This window comes from Haemorhous mexicanus, chromosome 2 (genome assembly GCF_027477595.1).
Source record: "Haemorhous mexicanus isolate bHaeMex1 chromosome 2, bHaeMex1.pri, whole genome shotgun sequence".
Taxonomy (NCBI): Eukaryota; Metazoa; Chordata; class Aves; order Passeriformes; family Fringillidae; genus Haemorhous; species Haemorhous mexicanus.
Genome location: NC_082342.1, coordinates 103,296,595 through 103,311,533, shown reverse-complemented (window position 1 = coordinate 103,311,533; position 14,939 = coordinate 103,296,595). Strand labels below are relative to the sequence as shown.

The following is a 14,939-nucleotide window of genomic DNA, read 5'->3' as shown; positions in this document are numbered from 1 at the left end:
GTGCGCGGCACGGGATGCGGGAGCCGGCGGCGGGAGGGGCGGCGGCGGCGGCGGGGGGCACGTGTCCCGCCGGGCGGAGGGGCGGCCGCCCGCCTTGGGCCAGGGGAGTCCCTGGAGGAGGCGAGAGCTCCCGGTCGTGGCGGCGGTGCCTCGGCGCCATGGGAGCCGGGGCGTGCGCTGGGCCTGTGCCCGCCAGCGGAGCGGGGCGCGGGTGAGGGTTAAATGCACCCCGAGAACAACAGCTGCCTTTCTCTCTGCTGCTGCTTCCCCTAAACATCAGCAGACATCCCCATTCCTCACCCTCTTTTCCCGCGTTCTCCGCTAAACGAAGAACCACCCCTACTCCCAAGATGGCTTTGTGTACATTGTAACCTCCCGCAAGGTTTGTTTTGCTCTCCCTTGTTCTTTCAGCCTTCCTTCAGGAAAATAAAACCAGAAAAAATAGGGTGTTGGGACTAGAAACCCAGTTCGCTGTTTAATTTCAGATTCTACAAGCACACATATAGTGCAGATAATCAAAATCAATACGCAGCTTTCTTGCCAGTTTATGCTGACTGATGCCTGGAGAGGACCTCATGGGGTTCTGCCAGGGGAACGCTGCAGTTTCCCACACGATGTTATTAGATGCTCCCTCAGGCTGTTGCAGTTTTTATGCCAGTTCTGGATTTCTGATTTACACAAGACCATAACAGGGCTGGGAGGCCTGGGCTTAGCCAGCCTTGTGGAAAGACCAGTTAATTTGTGATTATTTAGCATTTCTGAAGTTGTTTTTCTGTGGAAGCTGTTCAGGAGATGGATGACTCTAGACTGTGCAGCTGCATACACTAGTTTGGTACTAAGGGGGAGAGGATTTTAAATCCTCTTTCAGTCACTGCAGGGGTGGCAGTAAGACTTCAGAATTATTTATTAGATAATATTAATTTTTAAATTAATTAAATAATATTAAATTAAAATAATAATAAATAAAATATTGTTACATTTAAAAATTATTACTTTAAATCCTTTCCAGTCACTGAGGCTGATAGCAAAGCTGGAAGCTGCAAGGAATGCCATGGGAAAGAACATGGAGTTCTAGTGTACTACCAGAAAGTTTCTGAAGGTAAAAAGTGATGGGGGGTACCCAGAAAACAAGATTTTGAGAAGGTGACTGCTCCTTGGGATAGGATGGACTGAGTAATCAATTTATTTTGATTCCAAACGTACATATTTTTACAGTGGGAATGGTAAGAAAAGCCTGTAAACCTGCTGCTAAGACTGGGTGAGGTGAGAGAAGCCAATTGATGGAAAAGAGTGAGAGAAATTAAGGAAGCGTTGCTGAAATTGTTCAGAGCTCACTGATGCTAAGGTTAGAAAACAAGCTCCAAAAGTGCATGGAAGCAATGTCAATTGCAGGAAGTGTTACTTAATTTTCTTTTTTTTTACTTTGCAAGATAAAGAATATGGTGTTGGACATTTGGAGAACAAAGCTGCTTCCATGCTTTAAAAATGGGGGGAAACCAGCAACAACAAAACAAAGCAAGGGAAGGACGGTCACCAACTTGTGCTTATGTCCCTGCCTCCAACCTGGTGATAAAAGTACTTGCACAAGTGGAGCTTCACACCACTTCTGCATAAACAGCTTATGTATTTCCACACTGCCTCCTAGATTCCTCCTTTTCCTTCCTCCTCACTGGTGTCCACTTGCAGACTCTGCTTCTTGTTCATCTCAGCTTCTCCTAGTTCACCCCAGCCCACTTTTATGGCTCCCACCCAATCTACCCCTCAAATCTTTTGACTCAAATTTCTTTCTACTTGGGTCTCCTAATACTTATATACAGCTCTCTGCCGTAGCATTTGAGATCCAGTTGTTGCCCTTTCTACTCTCTCCCTGCTCCCATTCTGGGGTAGATGCACATGTGCATCCATCCTTATCTCCCTGAGCCACCTTGCAGTAGATAATCCTTGCCTGCAGATCCCTGGCCTTGCCAGATCTCCTACAAGGCTCCTCCTCTAGGAGGGCTTTCAAAATCCTGTATGTGAGCTGTGCTTAACTAAGATCCAACCAAAGGGAGATGGGAGAGGAGAAATGCTGGTGTGTTTATGAAAAACACGTGATAGTGCTACCCAGGCAATGCCTACTTCTACATAAAATACAGAACAAGGACTTTTCAAAGGTACGGAGTCCCCCATAGTGAAGACTGCCAAATGGCTGCCCAAAATCAAAAATTTAGAGCGACAGCCACTTGGAAAATGGTGTTTGTGTGTGTATGTACATACTGCCCATGTAGCACCTGCCGTGAGTTGTTCCTGCCATGTACGGCACATAAACAAAAGGCCCAGTATAGATCCACGAGATTTAGCAAGGCTTCAACTACGGCTCCTCACTCACCGGCAGCAAGTCTACGGCAAGGAGAAAGCACAGGCAGCGGAGCAATGTCAGGCGGCATCTGCAGGAGCATCGCGCCAGACCCTGAGGAACAGTGAAGGGGGGTGGGTGCTGGGAGAGGCCAGCGGCCGGGTTTGCTGAATATTGCTGAAGCAGGACATGAGCTGACCCACCACGTATTTTGAGGACATTCCCAGGACACTACATCGCCTCCAGGCAAGAAAAGCAGATTTACAGCTCCTCTGGGAGGCAGAGCTGCCCGGGAGTGGAGACTCCGGCCTCTCGCCAAAGTGAACCCAACGAGATCATGAGGGCTAATTCGGCTAATTCGAGGATCTATTTCAGCTGTGCGCCTCCTCGCATGCTCAAAGCACATCCTGAGAAAGTTTTGTTCAAGGACAGGTTTTATTTCAGCAAGGCGCTGTGTTTCAACACGCAACACGCGGTGTTTGTGAGGGGGAAGATGGAGGCGGCGCAAGGCTCGCTGGGAGCTGTAGTCCTGCGGCGGGCGCGGGGAAGAGGTGTCGGGGTCCCCTGAAGGGGAGAATTCCCCGCCTCGATCCTTCCTGCGCAGCGCACTGGGACCACCGAGGCTGGGCTGTGCGGGGAACGGGGGTGCGCGCCCACGGTCTGCTCTGTGCGGAGCCTTCACGGTTACGCTGTGTGTACCCTGAGTTTTACCCGCACATCTGCTGTGCCGAGCTTCTCGCTGCACGTCCGCAGGCAAACACAAAGCTGACAGCAGCCTCAAGACACACCCAGATAGTCTGGCAAGATGCAATATGCATACTGTTAGTTGCTGTTTGAATCTGCCCTGCTTTTCATAGTTTCTCCTAGGATAGCTGTTCAGGTGCCAGGTGTGTATTTACCTGGCTCACCTGGATTGGTGCCGTGCTGAAGGGAAGACACGTCAGCCGAGGGCACGGCAGTAGAGACAAGGGGTGTTTCCATGAACCCCAGCACCCACACTGTCACTGCTTCTTGTAAATCCCGGTGAGATTCCAGTTATACCTAAGCAATCAATGATTCTTTTTGCCCTGCACTGAGTTCTTTAAAATCCCTCCTTGGTTTTGTTCAGCCTGGAAATGGCAAGCAGATACTTTTAAGCATTCTGAGAGTATTTTGGCTTTATGAGATCTCATCACATTGGCCACATTGCAATCTCCTAAAACTGTGTAACTTTCTTCCTCAACTTTTATTCAACAGCCATCACCTGCATGTTCTCTTCTATGTTTTGCTTGTTAGAAAGCAAAATTATTTGTTCTGACATTGATTAGGGCAAGATAATAGATTTTTTTTTTTTTCCGAGTTACAGTCTTCTTTTTTGGTAATCATGGATCATGGTAATTTCCCAAAAAATATTACAGAACACTCAGAGAAAGCAGAGGACATCCACAATAAGAAAGAGGAGGCGGTTTGAGTCGAAGCACAGCTTACAAGAAAGAGACAACAATTCTTTAAGAATATTGTATTTTATAAAAATCTTGCTGTATTGCAGTGCAGAGGATACAATTTCAGTGTGTGTCTGCACATTTAATGAAGCAATAACCCACTTGTCCTCTCCCTGAAGTTAATAAAAAATTAGCTTAACACCAACATAATGCTATCCTTGATTATTTGAGGAAATCCTCAAAAAGCTCAAATGGTGAATGTTTAATAAGGGGAACATACTTCTTCAGGACCTCTAAACTATATATACAGATATATAGAAATACTAAAGTATCTGCTTAATTTTATTAAGGCAAACCCTGTTGCTTTCAAATCTCCTAAAGTTAATCCCTGGTGTTTACACTCATTTTGCTGTTTACATTGGCTTCATGAACCTTCAGTGTAAACAGAGAAAAAGAAGTAAGGATTCTTCCCATGAAACAGCTCAAGAAAGAAATTCTGACATCACTTAAATGAAGCGTGCTTCCTGTTGCAACATAATTCAATTCTGAGATCTTAAAAATAAAACAAAGAATGAAAAAAAACCACCCTAATTTACTCTAAAGCTACAGACATCTCAAGGATAAAAAAGAACTACGGATGGCAAGGTTATTGTTACCTATGAAGGACATTACTCCTGATGTTCTTATTTGGGTATCTGTTTAAACAGAGAGGTTTCAGCCCAAGCAATTGTTGTTTCTAGGATCAAAACTAACATTTGTTCTGCACAAGGAAAAAAAATCTTTCCTGGTTCTAATGCCCTCAAGGGTTTCAGCAGGATCACAAAAGCACAGAATATGCTGAGTTGGAAGGGACCCACAAGGATCACTGAATGCAGCTCCTGGCCCTTCTCAGCTCCATCCACCATGTGCCTGACAGTATTGTCCAAATCATGGTGACCTTAGTGTCACAGGTGCCTTCTGCTATTCCTGTGAAGGCAAGACCAGATTCTTGCAGCTGGACTATATTTATAACACCAAATAAAACAAATAATAAATAATAAGGTGAAGGCACTTGGCTTTTTGGCCAAGTACCAAGACCTGACCAGATCCCATTTTACAAACCAGTTGCTTCCTTTCCATGGACCTACAATACAACTGTTAGCATGTTTGTGCTTTTTTTATTGTCTCTTTCTTTTCCTGAAAAAAAAAGGGTTATTGGAGTGACATTTTCATAGTATGAAGCTGAGAACATGTGCCCTATGCTCTGGAGAGTCTGAAGGCAGTGAAAAAAGTTGATGCTAGGCATAGGAAGAGGGAAAATGGGAGGCTGGTCTGGTGTTTGCCTGGTGCATGCTGCCTGCTGGAATGGGCTGCACTCTCACCATCTCCTGGTCTGGATTCTGTCTGGGACAGTGTGAGCTGACATGAGCCAAACCTTTTCCAGGACACATGCTTGCAGTTAAGCATAATGAGCAATTAGCAGTCCACTGCTTAAGCTCATTTCCAAGCCCTGTTTTTTCTAGTGCTGTGGTCATAGCTTTAGAGTCCTTTGGGAAAAAAAACCCCACCCCACATTATACTGCATGTGACTGGTAGAGATTTATTTTATTTTAGAAGGTCTCAGGCCAGGATTCCTTGAAGAAGCTTAAGAAGTTTCTGCTGCTGGCTGTTTTCCCCCTCCACCACCAGTTGCCCTTGCATGGCTGTGTGTGCAATAAGGAGCCTCATTGGAATATAGGTTGAACGAATATAGCTATGGCAAAGTTGAGCAGAAGCTTGGGCTGAAGTACAAACAACTTATAGTGACAAATATTCTTAGAAACTAATCAAGAATTTAATAACTCCAGGTAGAGTTGTTACAAATATACATTAGGTTTGACTTCAGTATTTTTGCCTTGGTTTCTGTCTTATGAAATAACAATAAAATTTAAATCTATCAGAGAGATAAAGTTAAAACTTTTCTACCTTTCTGGTTTAATTGCACTGTGAAGGAATCATGCCGTGTGAAACGGTGCTGGCATCAAGGCATGGGGCCTGCAGGTGTCCAGGCAGCAGGCTGTACAATCTTCAGGCCTTCAGTTGTATTTCCAGTTTTATCTTCAGGTTTTTGGTGGCCCAAGACTTTTAGGGGAAAACACACTTATTGTGAGAGAGGCTTGACCACAGTAGCAGAGTGGGGTCAATGAAGCTGCAGAAGTACTTGAGGGGGAAAAAAAGGATAAAATAATAATCACAAGTAATTCAAAGGGTGTGCATTGAGGCTTTATAAATGCTCATCCCCATCTGCATAGAATAAATACAAGAAAAATGGACAAAATTTTGCTGTTTTCCATTAGGGTCTGTCATTATTTTATGTTGCTATGGAGGGCAAAAGTTGTAGGAGAAGAGGTAGAAATAAGGTATTTCTACATACCACATATCATGGAAATTATTTGTCTGTAGTAGAAAACATACTCTGGGTGTTAGGATTGTGCATACTTTTCATGGGAAAGAAGTGGCTCTCTTGGAATGCAAACCTCCCTCGTTCCTGGCCTTCGCACTGTGACATCGTAAATAATACAGCAAGCTGCTGCCCCAAAGTCAGGGGCTTGGAAAGGAAGAAAAAGATACAGAACCTTGTGTCTGCCTTGATGAGAAGTGCTGAGCAAGGCAGGGTGTGTGAGAGGGCATGTGCAGTTCAAGTCAGGAGAGAACAGCTGGGGCCACTGCAGGAGGGTTAGGCGGGTGTTGTGTGGCACATCAGAGGCAGCCAGTGCCAGAGAGAGCAGAGGGCACCCTAATGCCCTGAGACTGAGGGCAGAAGAAGCTGCTTTCTGGATTTGTGGACCACGGCCAGGCTGAGCAGCAGCAGGCATGCCCCAGCTGTCAGCCTGAATCACCCAGGCTCTCAGGAACACAGCCTTAGAAGTCAGTCCTTTCCATTCTGCAGGCTGATAGCACGAAAGTGTTCTTTGCTTTCTTCTTTTCTGTAGAGCCACTCCTTGGGTATTGATGCTTGTGTTTCTCTAGAGCCCCTAGAAGTTGCAGGCAGTCCCTTGATGTGGTCTGCAGAGAAGTCCTCAATTCAGGCAGTTGTACAGGCTGAGGTGAAATTCTTTACTTTTGGAGGGGTCTTGGGATTCACCTATGGCTCTTGTTTTCCTCTTTAATGTAACCTCTGTAACCCCAGCAGTGTTGCTTTTTACCTCTTCTCTTTTCTATTTCAACACTGTCTACCTTTCCTCTTTCATTGTATCACTTGTGATCCCACACAACAGTTTGGTTTTTCTGAAGTGTTTTTCTCACCCACTTTCCGTTTTTGTAGGGTGGGGAGAGATGAACTGACACTTTGTTCCACAACAAAATGGGCTGCTGTTTCTATCTGGCATGTGACAAAATTTGCATCTGATTTTTCACCTAAACCTTTTTTTCTTTCCCATTCTTTTTTTTTTTTTTTTTTTTTTTTTTTTTTTTTTTTTAAGGAAGGTAGCTTGAGAGCGCCCCCCTGAAGATTTCTAGTAGTGCTCAGGAAAGAATCCCAATAAAAGAAACTTGCCCATGCCACAGCTTCTGGTCTCCTCTCATAGCCTTCAGCTCCTCTGACTTCACACTCTCTTGGCTGGAGTGCATGTTCCCAGGAATGTCTTTGGATGTAAGGGTTTTTGCATGACTCAGAAAGGGAAGGGTGAGAATATGCATGGGTTCAAGATTTTTCCTTATGTTGGTGTAAGAGTATAAACTGGTAATTAATAAAAATAAATGGTGATTGATAAAAAAAAAAATCAACCGACCCAAAACTGACTTTGTGCATTTATTAAAAGAGGCAGAAAGGTTATTATAAAGTACAGGTAAGCAAATTACACCTTCCCTGCTTGATCTATGAAATTACCTTTTCCAAAGAAAGGCATGACCTCATGCTGTGAAACATACTGCGTAGTTTCAACTGATGTACTGGTACAGTAAAGTCTTTCTTTTCATATGCCCATTCTTTTGCTAAGCTCTGTTTTTCATGGTCACCTTATTCCAAAGTATAAAGAAGGGGAGAGTCTTTAAAAAATAAATACCTGAGATAACAAAATACCATGTGGTTTTTTATTCTGTAAGATCACTCAGTTGACACCTTCTGTTCCTCCCTTTGCTTCTTTCCCTGCTCATTGAATAAGTCAGCCAAAGCAGTTTGAAAAGTCAAAGTACAGAGTGATGTTGAAATGATTTAGCATTCTTGAAATGTTTAGCTGTTTCTAATACAACAGGATGTGAACTATACCTGTGGAAGATCAATGTAAAAAGTTACCAAGGTAACCTTGAGAAGACCCAAATAACAAGCCTGCTATAATGAAGATACATTTCCTTGAAGCATTCTTAGCAGTTTTTCATTTGACATGACAAGAGCACTTCTGAATTATTTCTAAATTATTTGAAAAGGAAAAATCCACATGAGGGAGGGAAATTGTTTCTTGACTTAACCTATTTTTACTCTTTTCATTAAAGGAATAATGGTGGAGATGGGACCAATTTTAAAGCTTTAAATGAACATTTTCATGTGTTTGTAATCTGTCCAGTACTTTGATATTTTCAATGTTTTATTTGGCCCTTGTGCTTTTAAGTGATTTTTTCTTTTCAGAATTCACAAATTTTTTAGGTATCTCTTAGGTTATTTAGACCCTAAACATAAATTTCCACAAGTAAAACATTTTTGGGATATGTATTTCCTTTTCTTTCTTGCTCGGATAGCTCCAGTATGACTTTAGCTACAAACTTGGCATGCAGTTGCTTTGGAATAGAATGTCATTTTTCTGAGCATGCAAAAAAAAAATTCTCTCTGAAACAGTGAAACCCTCCATGCCCTTCCCCACATGACATGTATTTGCAAAAGAATATGTTAGAGTGGCAGTCCTGGTTTCATGGGAAATAACCATGAATGGCTTTTGCTATCCTCAGAGTGAGGATCTGACTGATGGCTCTTAGAAAAATAAGTACAGAAAGGAGTGTAGTTCTGGAAGCAGTTATGTGTCTTCCCATATTTTCTTCATCTCTTCCCAAGCTGAGAGGAATTATTGTGGACAGACAATAGCCCTGTCTACAATTATAAAATGAAGGATATTTGGCATGAGGTAGAGGTCAGAGGTGGGTTTACGAGTCAAAGACTAGGAGTGGTGAGCAGCAGATGGTGTGGGAAAGAATTTGAGAAGCCAAATTGATCTCTGCGAATTGTTTTTGTGGTGTGAAATCCCATCTTTTCAGTCCTTCCTTTGCTTCCAAGCTCTGACTGACTTGGAAACCAGTTCAGAAATACAGTGTACAAGTTCCCCATCCCTTTTTCCCTCTCAGTCCATCCTAATTAATTTATAAGAAAGGCTACACAAACCAGTCTGAAAACAAGAATGGAAAAATAAAGCTTTTGTTTTCCCCACACCCTCATTGCCAGAGATTTTCTCCCATTTCTTAGACTACCACCCAACATTCAATTTGCAAAGTTGTTCACAATGAGCCTTCTTCAGGCTTCCCTTGATACTGCTTCACTGGGTATAAATACTGCTGTGAAAAAGACTCAATGATGGAGACTGACTGCTCAGGCCAGTGGCTGGGTCTTTCCTCCAGGAGGCAGGACCTGGACCTGCCCCTGCTCCAAGCAAGGTTTATTCACAGAGACTGAAAGATGACAAGAATTAAAACTGTTAGTCTAACCTAGTTCAGCAGATGAACCACAACAATTCCTCAGATATGAGTAGAGGAGGATTTAGATATCTAAGGTAGAGAAACTACCATAGCCTGCTCTACCCCACCTCCAGTGAATTCTCTTCAATGAACTGAAAAGAACAACTTTCCCTCTGATAGTTCTGTGATTTTTTCCCTAACCAAACCTATCTAATACCTAATATTTAAATTGTTTTCCCAGTTAACATGAATTTTTTTTTCTTTCACTCCATTTTAGATATAAGATTTGTTATTAAAAATCTAGTAATTTAAATGTTCCCACTGTCTTTTATTAGTAAAATTGAGCGTGTAGTTGATGCTAATTTAAAGCAATTACTTCCTCTTGTTGATTACTCAGGCTGCTGTCACTGTTACATAAAGAATTAAAAATGTGGGTTTATATTCTTTCAAGCCTTGAGTAATTCCTTTCTCAACATATTTATTTTGTGCTAAATGAATGCGTCTTTGTTCTTTCTTGTCATTTCTGCCTTCTAGTATTACTTGGTGTGCTCTGGACTAACCAGCCTTTCCCAGGGAAGAATGGTTCAACTGAAGAACACACAGTGCAATTTATTTTTTTTACCATTTGCAAATACAAGTAAACAGAGGTAATGCACCCTGGAAAGAAGGAAGGCTTCTCAGATGGTGGGCTCGCCTCTGTTCTTTGGTTGTTTTGCTGGAGGCTGAAAATTCAGCAAAACACATGATTAGCCCATGTTTGAAAGTCTCTGTTTGGTAGGAAATGAAACAAAAACTGAACTCTGTTCCTATTCAGCAAAGAGTATTAACACATGGTGAGATATTAGTAGCTACTTCAGTGTGGCAACACTGAAGGTCCCTGCTTTGACACATCCAAAGTCAAGAGGTGAACATCACCCCTGTTTATGTACATGGTTTCTCCAGGGAACCTCTTGGGCTCCTGAGGGCAGAAGAACAGACTTGAGGGTGATGCCCCAACTGTAAGGAGGACAGGACATTAAAGGACAAGGTAATGTCCTAATTAAATCAATCACAAGTAGTTTACCCCTTCAACAATGCTAAATTTTGTAGATACCATACTGTGATGGGGTGAAAGGGGAATTACAGTCAGTAGCTCAAGGCCAAATGAAACTCCAGGACCCAAGTCTGGAAAAAAAGTGAAAATCTTTAATCATGATCTTCTTGACAGCCTACTAAGAAAAAATAAATAGATAAGATATCTTGGAGTCAGCCAGCAAGACTATAGGATGTGTTATGCTTATTTTCCTTGCATGTGCCAGTTAAGAATGACTAAAGGTGGCTGGCAAACCAGAGGTTTTGAAGCCCCAGAGGAGTAGGGGCCCTCAGCCCTGGTCCAGCTCTGCTCCTGCCATGCCCAGCACCTCAGTGCTCAGGGGTCCTGGGGAGGGCTGTGGGATTCATCTTCATCAAGCACCAGACAAGGGCTGTTTGGGGAGTTCATGACAAAACCTGCAAATCCAGGAGAGCTGGTGCTGGCCGAAATCTTCTTGGGTAGTGGGTGCTGAGATGAATCTTGGGGTCTTCTCAGATTGTGCATAACATAGGAGGAGAGCTGAGAAAGGCTGAATAAGCTATGAAGGGGATCACTCCAATAGCCTAGAATATTGTTCTTTCCAGTACTGATATTGGAAAGACAGGATGTTGGGTTTACAGAGAAGCTGCTTGGAGTAAGTGGCTCATTTTTATCCAATATTAATACAGTATTTGGCATCCAAAGTATGATATTTTGCACTTAGATTTCTGTGTAAACTAAATCGCATTACATTACACTGTTGTTTTTTATATTTCTACTTAATTTATTTATTGAATGCAATTGTTTATATCAGACTACTCATGCAATGTCCAAACTTCTTTGGATCATGTAGCCTTGGCTACTGAAGTGGCATAGATTTATATTTCATACATATCTGAGAATATCAAAGACTAGAAAATAGTTTCCGAGAAAGTTTTAAATATCTTTTGAAAAGGAAACACAAGAAAATTGACTTATACCTATAGGGGATCATGCAGTCAGACATAAGATGTTAAAAAACATATGGTCTATAAGTAGAACATGAACTTAAAAATGAAAACTGAAAGACATTTCACTGACTGAGTTCCAGAAAAACCTAACAGATGTGAAAATGGTTATTTAAAGCCTGAAAAAGGAACTCAAATACCCTTGGATTCTGACTATGTTTCAATGAGTAAACAAATGCAGTCCTTACTCCACAGTAATGTAACCTGTCATTCCAATGCTAAACACAGTCTGAGGAAAGGAAAACACTTCATCCGATTGCTTTATGGCCATCTCCCACACTTTAACGATGTCTTAAAGTGAAATCTAAATGTGGGCAAGCTACAAAAGAATACAGAGACTCTTTCCAATTTAAAAGACAGTATGAATTGTTATAGTTTACTTCCAGGGAGGGACTGAAGCCCATTCATCTCCTAACAGGCCAGCTGAGGGTTCTGCAGTCTTTCACCCTGCTGGGGATGCTGTCACTGACTGTGGGCACTGTGGCACTCCCAGCAAGCGGCCGCTGCCGAGCCCCTTCTTGTGCAGAGAAACAGGGCCTGATGGATAACTACAGCTTTCTCCTCGCTGTTCTAGGGCTTCTTCGTGGCACTGTTTTTTTCTTGTGCAGCAGTTAGTTTTCAGCATTTCAGGAAAGCTCTGTGTACCCTTGGCATGGATGCAGTAAGGTGTATGAAAATGCCTTTACTCCAGCTTGGCATTGCCTGGCCATAGCTTGGGTGCCATGTGTTTATGGTGCTCTGCTCTGAGTTCAGACTATTTCAGGATAAAGGCACAGCACTAAACTGATTACCAGATTACATTTTATTTGTTAAATGTTTACTGCCAACAGTTTGTTGCCTCTCTGGAGACAGATTATTATGTTTTCCACCATATTATGAAAATAAATCTCCTCTCTTCCTTGGGATGCATTTTCTGTTTAAGCAAAATTAAGTATCTGATCTTTTGAGAGACTTGCTGTGGTTACGTCACTGCCTATACTTCCTTTAGTAGCGATCTCAAAGGAATTTGGGAAGATAGTAAAACTCTCTACAACACTCTTAATTAATAGGGCTGAATAGAGCCAAAAGTACAACTTCCAGAATATTCACCCTCAGCTTGGCATGGTTCTGTGTTGTTAGCGGTGTCATTTAAGCATGCTGTTTTATTTCCAGGACTTTGGATTGGGTTTTTTCATGATGTTTTAGGATAGCATTTTTCAAATAGATGATTTTTAGTGCAAATAATTTGCAAAGGCATCCTTGATTCTTGTGGAGGCAAATGCAAACATTCTTCCTGATATTTGGCTTCTTCTATTAAAGAGCCACGTAAGGGAATGAACAGCACTCCATATTTTAACAACAGGGAAACACTCTTCTAGGATGTGCTCTTTTCATATTTTCAGGTGCAAAGTGTGCCTCTGATACCACTGAGAGCCTCTGGACCTCTGGTACATGAGCCTCTTGAGAACCCCAGCTGCAGAGATTGCAGAAATATGTTATAGCAGCACTGTTTGGATCCCACCACGCAGAAAACTTCTTGTTTAATATTTCCAGCTGAGGGTGGAAAGATATCCTTCCAGCATGGAGTGATCTCTGGGGTATTAGCTAAACACTGCCAGGTTTATGGCCAAACTGAAATGTGGAAATCATGGATTAACCCCCCTTTTGTGCAACTTCTCAGCTAATTACATAATTCTGAGCATGAGGCGTTCCCTTGACCATGTGTGTGTTTTCTGTTTTCAGCTACATAACTGTGCATGTAAGATTGAAATTTTGTTTGAAATAGCTTGTTTTATTATGTGCTCAGGCTGTGGTTTGACATGATTATTTAGGGTGTTTCATACCCTATCTAATAGACACAAATTGCAGGGTGCTGGGCAAACTCACTCTGCTGGTTCATACTGGTTCCAAAAAATGTATGTAGGAGGTATGTCTTGTCCTAGACTTACGCAGGCTGTTTGAATTCTTATTATATAAGCTGTATGTAAGATATTACATAAGGTATTATAACACTTTCATTTGGCTGTGGTTTTGTTTGTTCTCCTGTACCTGGCAAGAAATCAACATACCTAACATATTTTTCACTCTGATATGGCATAATGCAGAGGTGTTCACATCTGATACCAGATTTGTGCTGCCGGGTGATCCGGTAATACAACTTTGGTATCCATTACCATGACTTACATCACTTTTTATGGGAGAACCTAATCCAAAAATGAGCAAAACTCTCTATGAAGTCAGAGGGCTTTGGATCAAGTCAGTTTCTTCTTTGCCTTGCTTCCTCCAGGTTGAAATAGACTGGGGATTTTAATAGGTTTTAAAAGAATGCTTCATTTTGCAAGAAAATGATTTTTACTTAAGGTCATTTAGTAAAATGCTATGAAGTGAATTTGCCACAAATGAGGAGCAGTATATTTTATATTTAACAGTGGAATATCTTAGCTATTTTTTTAAAATTATATATTTACGGGGTTCTTGAAAGTAATCTTCAGTGTAGTTATTGACTTGTTCATACACTAGTCCTGGGGAGAGCAGGAAAGGAACATATGGTATGATTTCAATCATGAGATCACCCCTGACTCAGCTTAAGATAGATAGCTAAGGTGTTTAACAGCAGTATCTGCTTAAACTACAAAAATTAGATGTAGTTTGGGATTTCAAAGACCTCAAATTATGGGAGAGTTTCAATGTGGTGTTAGTTTTCACCTGGCTTAATTACAATGCTCTGTTACCACAGGCTGCTGCTGGTTTCTTTCCTAGTAGCAAACCTGAATGCACTCCTAATTCTCTCAACCACAACCCTTTCCCAAAGTCATACCCATGATAAGGCTTATGACTGGAGTCAAAAATAAAAGCTGCTCACAAAGTTGTGCCTCAAACCTTTCCAGACCTGTAGAATATTCCCAAGATATGTTTCTCTGCCTTGTCTTCCAAAAGGAGTGCACCTGCCACGGCAAGTGGGGCTGGTCTTATCAAGGAGCTCATGGAGTCGGGGAGGTTTTGCATCAAAGTGAAACCACATTGCCTCATCTCTCCAGATAATCATTCACCTGCTCACACACACATGCTGCTGGCTGCAGACTCACAGTGTGATGTGCTGAAGCCACAAAAAAGGGCTGTAGGTTGGTGTGGGAATAGTTGGAAAAAAACAGTCCGCAGGCATTTGTGGCATTTCCTTTGAGTTCCTGCATTCTCTGCTTCCCTGGAACATGGCAGCTATAGACCTGAAGGCTTGGAAGTGGAAGGGGAGCGATTAAGCCAATTTAGGTAGTATTATGGGCATACAGGATACACTGAAAAAGGAGATTATTGAGTGATGGCACTACCAATTAACAAAAAATTGGCTGCAAAATTTACGATAACCCAGGCTGGGGGCTGACCTGCTGGAAAGCAGCTCTGTGGAGAAGGACCTGGGAGTACTGGTGGACAACCTTCTGTTCATGAGCCAGCAGTGTGCCATGCTGGCCAAGGAGGCCAGTGGGATCCTGGGGTGCATTAGGAAAAGCATTGCCAGAAGGTCAAGGGAGGTG

General features: G+C 42.3%; 1 long non-coding RNA gene across 1 annotated transcript; it reads left to right on the top strand.

The window, feature by feature from the left end:
- Positions 1 to 84: 84 nt before the first annotated feature.
- On the top strand, positions 85 to 2,217 carry LOC132323924 (uncharacterized). The gene is made up of 3 exons (XR_009485466.1): positions 85 to 382; positions 1,010 to 1,099; positions 1,431 to 2,217. It is a non-coding gene; the product is annotated as an uncharacterized LOC132323924 (long non-coding RNA).
- Positions 2,218 to 14,939: the final 12,722 nt, after the last annotated feature.